Consider the following 5,608-nt stretch of genomic DNA (forward strand, 5'->3'; position numbering starts at 1 on the left):
TCCAGTAGACACTAATGCACAACAGCATTAATGTGATAAGTAAGCAGCAAAGATAACAAAAATGTGGGAAATGGACACTCTGCCCCTGGGTTTCCTTCCTGCCTCCCATTCATTCTCTAAATTACACCTAGGGTAATCTTTCTATTTTATCTAAACTGTTCTTGTTATTGCATCACCCTATTTTTTCTTAAATTCTTTGTTATGAGCCATATACATCTGATATGACAGAAGATATATAATGAAGATGAACAAATCTCAACAGTTTTAGCAATTACTTTTAGTTTGAACAATTTAGATATTTACCCACAATTGTCTAAATAATAAGCACTTCCTCCTGAAATTGTTTAGATTCCAATATCAGAGTTTTAGAGTCACTTTATAATTTTCACAGGGATCCTAATAATAATCATGAGTAAAATTACCGTATCAGGCTTTTCCGATTTCCTACTATTTCATGTATCATTTTGTGCAATATTTGACAAAGCACAAGTTCTGGGACTTTAATCTTAATTTCTCAAGGATCAGGTAAATTCATTAGAAAAAAATAATGAACCATATTCACGTACATTTCACTGGCCTGCTTAATATGATTGTGAGCTCTTAGGGGAACAGGCAAAAAGTTCTAAGGCCATGTTCAGGATGCAGAAGAAAGACTTAACAGTATTATTCTATCCTGATAAATGCATAAAATCAGAAAACTTGATCAGATTCTTGATTCAGAAATTGTCTTAAAGGTATTGTGCTGTATAAAATAGGTTTTATTTTATTGTCCATGATTAAAATATCTCCCTATAAGGCCAGTTTGTATGCAGTGAACTCTGTGAGCTAACTAATCTGTTTGCCTAACTTCTTGCTTCTTCTAGTCATACCCTATAGCAATCTTTGATGCATTTGCTCAGGAATCTTTTTCCGTAAGAATTATAGTGACCACTTACTAATTTCTCTCTTTGTGCCAAGAACTATATTATGTTATTTGAAAAAATATATATTACCAATATTCATAAGAACAACTAGATAGCTATTGTTATTCTTTCTAGTTAAAAACGAGTAAACAGACTCTAGGATATCAAGCATTTTGTATGCAGGTTAAAGATCTAGGATATTATTGTACAGGAGACAGGGAGTAAGTGAACAATTTTAAGCAAGGGAATGACATGATCAGAATTATGTTTTAGCTAAATTATTCTGGTGACGGAATTTACCTAACTCATAGCTGCTTTGCCACAGACAAGAGTGTAGATGATGGAGGTAATTCTTACCACTGCTAGGAGGTAATCATAGCAGGAGTCTTGAGAAATAAGGGCTAAAACTAAGACAGTGGCAATGCTAGTGAATTTCAGCCATTTCAGCCCCTTCTTCTTTTTTTTTTTTTTTTTGTTTTGTTTTGTTTTGTTTTTAAATCATGCGCAAACTCAGCCTAAGATCTTTCTCAACAAATAATCTTCCAGGCAGCCTTTACCAATATATGAGAAAGGACATGAATATAAAATCCTTTTCACTATTCTTTCTTGCCAATATTTTGTATTAACTTTCTAGACCACCATACTTTCTTTCACATTGCTGCCTGATAGCTTATACGCATTACAATAATGACTAATTTCTGTAACTGAGAGAACTAAAAATAAAAACAAAGTCCCCCTCTCTCTCAAATCTGGTGGAAAAAATCCCACATTCCAACATTCCAGTTGAAGGGTAGGGAAGAAGACAGAGCCCAGACCAATCAATTTCCTTGATCCCAATGAGGAAAATGTTGGACACATCAGTTCCACTCCCATTTTTTTGGGTGAGAACTTCGTTATGAGGACAGAACTAGTTTCAAGTTGGGCTAGGAAATGTGGTTTCCAGTTGGACAGTTAGTTCTGTGTCTATGAGGAAGAGGAAAAGGGATTCAGGGGAGACCGCAAAATTCTTCCTTTATTTTATGTCAGTCCCTCAATTATTTTTTTAATTAATTACCCAACATATAAGTTTCACATCCTTTCTCCTATCATTCAAGTCCCTATGTTACCTGATGTCTTCCTACAGATGGGGTAATATTTCCAACTGCTGTCATTGAGACCTATTGTTTCAATACACCTTAAGCAATAAACAAATTCCCCTTCAGCCTTTCCCTTTTCTGCTTCAAGGTCGTTTATTCTGTTAGTCTGTAACACATTATCACTCCCCCAAACCCTAAGCCTGCATATTGATCAAGTCTCATATCAAATGCTTCCTCTGCTACAGAACCTGACTTGAGTGCTTCAACAACAATAACCCTTCCTCTATTAAACATCCTGAACTCTTTACCTATATCTCTCTCTAGGTACTGGTCATTTTATTTCTTTATTTTTTTAATTTCAAGATTTTATGATGTAGTATTGCATAAATGTGAAGCAATATGAAATATAAAAATGAATGGGATAGATGGTTGCAGTAATAACCCCAATTTGTTCATGCCTGTTAATATTCATGCTCTTATGTATTTCTTTCCCACCTGGACTCTGAGCTTGGTCACCTGACTTTTTCAGCTTATGAGACAATAAAAAAGGTGATAGGAGACCCTGAGTGGGCTTGCACATCAGATTGTACTTTCTAGCTTCTAGGGATCCTGTAACCACTAGCATGGAAATAAACCCAAGTCAGCCTACTGGAGACATGTGGCCTAGTCACCCCACCACTCCTAGCTGAAACAGCTACACCAACTGTCAGAAATGAATAATGCTAAGATCATCCAGCCATGGCAGATGCAAAACCTGACCACAGCTTCAGCAGGGAGTCCAGACAAGATCAGTAGAACAAGGAGACCTAGGTCTCATCTAAACTGCAGATCCACAGCATTGTGAGCTAATAAATCATTGTTGTAACTCACTAAGATGTACAGGTATTCTCTCATGCTGCATAAGCTGAGACATAATGTATGTATACATTTAAAAAATACTACTAAACTCCACCATTTTACACTAGCATTCATACTAAGAACTAGCATTACAAACAGCTCCATCCTCAATTAAAATCACTCTCCCATCCCTTTGGGCTAACCATTACCTTGAATTTTTATTTTTTTGTTATTCCCTTGCTATTCTTTAATGCACACGCACATATAATGCCTACAGATGTATTGTTTAGTTTTGCTTTATTTTGAGATTTATAAAAATTACATCATACCATACATATATAATCTTCTATGATGTACTTTATTTTTCCAACATTATGTTTATGAGATTCATCCACAGACTTGTGGTTTACTCATTTCACTGCTCTTATATTATGATATATTTGCCCATTTTCTGTAGATGAACATCTGTGTCATGTCTGGATTTTTGGTTGTAACATACATATATTTGTTTTTTATTATTTCCTCAGCTGAACACTTTTGTCATAAACCTTCTTGTGTGATATTCTAGCTAAGATCTTCAGAACTGTTTCCATGGTGAATATTTAGAAGAGAAAGTGGCAAAGGATGTAAATATTCTTTATAGGATTATGCTAAGTTGTTTTCAAAATTATTTTACCAATTTATACTCCCATTAGCAGCATAATGATCCATATTCTCTCCAACAGTCAGTATTAAAATATTTGTTAATAAAAGCTATTTGACAATTTGGTGTGAAATGCTATCTCACTGTGGTCTTTATTTGCCTGTTTATAAATGTTATTGAGGTTGAACATTGTTCATGTATTACTTGGCCATAATTATTTCCTTCTTTGGGAAATGTCTGCTCCAATTTTTACTCATTTTTCCACGGGAGTGTTCCTATACTTTCCTCATTCATTGTCTTAATTTTTTCTGTCTTTTCATCTTCAAGTATGTCTCATGTGCCTAAGCTAGTGAGTAGGAACTCAAACTCTTCACCAAGAAAAGCTGCTTAGACGATAGAGAATTACATGTGTCAATTTACACAGCTTTTTCGTGACAAACATTTTTCTTATTTCGTTTTCTTTTTCACAGATAGTATTACAGTAAACTGGTTTAGTACACTTATTTCGAAACAGATTAAGCATCTGTCTTCCTGATTTGATTGTTTGGCACTCTCCACATCCTTGTAAGGAGATGCTTGAAAAGAAAAGTAAGAAAACAGACTTCTTCAAAATGTACACCCCAGTTAAACATGCAGCAGATTTGGCCAAGCTCTTCTTAAACAACTCCCAAAACATCATTTAGCATACAGCACTCCCTAAGAGAGCTGTTAGAAACCTTGAATAATAAAACAAATAAAATACAGAGCATACTTAAAAGACTTCGGGCTCTAGAGACAAAATGTGAGGCACCGATACTTAAAGCTAGTAAAATTAAAATCAGAGCAAGCAGCACAGATTAAAGAAAGGTATTGGCAAATATTAACCATATATTCTATTTTTGTAATTAGTATGAAAAGATGGTACATGATTATGTCCAATGGTAAGTAAAACATCTTAACGCAATGGTAAGTAAAACACCTTAACCCCGTAATAATAATTTGCACCTATAAAGTAGTTACACTAACCCCATACATCTAGAAAAATTTGGACCAATATTCACATTGTTTCCTCCTGATATAAATTCTTTTGTATACACGGTTCTCTAGAAAACAAGGTTTCTTACTGGCTAAGTCCTAATGCAAAGAAAAGTCTCAGTTTTACACACAGAAAACAGCTATAATTTTAGCCCAAAATAAAGCCATGTAAGTGAAAGAAATTTTAATAATATGCTAAGGAACTTGCAGTGAAAAGTTTCAAGGTGGAATTGTACCTGGTCAACGCTGAGAGATGGGGATGATCAAAAATCAGCAGCACTTCTATGAAGGCATTTTCAGTTTTTTCTTGAAGAGCTATTTTAATGTTCAGTAATATTTTACTTATATTGTTAATGTTTATTCATTTATTTTGAGAGAGAGAGAGAGCAGGGAGAGGGGCAGACAGACAATCCCAAGCAGACTCATGCAGGGCTGTATCTCATGGTTCAGTTCATGAGATGATGACCTCAGCTGAAATCAAGAATCAGTCGTTTAACTGATTGAGCCACCCAGGCACCTTGTTCGCAATATTTTAAAATTAAGAGAGATTTTCATTACGTCTCTCCTGAACCTTTTATGTTACCTTTAAAGTTGTTTTCCCACCTTATTACGTGGACACAATTGATGGAAAATGATGTATTATTTTTTAATTTGTTTTCATTAAGAACTTGTACACATACAACATTTATGTCAATGACATTTTATACAAAAGTTCCCAGATATTTAGCTTCATCTTTTTTTTTCTCACTGCTACCTTCACTTTCCCAAAACTCCTTCAACTATTTTAAATGTACAGCAAGCATTGTCACGACAAAATTATATATGTTTATTTAATAAACTAATACCTAAATTTTATTTTCTGCAATACCTATAGGGAGATCCAGTTGTGCTCTCTCAGTAAACAGAGGTAAACTTCATAAAGCCCTGTGGCAGACAGGAGCAAAACTAAGTTGGTTTTCTTCATGTCAATACCTGTGTCCCACCGGTAGTCCTTGGGCACAATCAAGCAGTGGATAATGAAAGCTGGAGGAGGGTGCTCACTTATTGTTAGTATGGTAGCAGTGATCTCACTGATGGCTTGGCTTTAAGTATCACCTATATACCAATAACTTACATATTTATATCTCTTCCCAGGA

This window comes from Prionailurus viverrinus, chromosome B2 (genome assembly GCF_022837055.1).
Source record: "Prionailurus viverrinus isolate Anna chromosome B2, UM_Priviv_1.0, whole genome shotgun sequence".
Classification (NCBI taxonomy): Eukaryota; Metazoa; Chordata; class Mammalia; order Carnivora; family Felidae; genus Prionailurus; species Prionailurus viverrinus.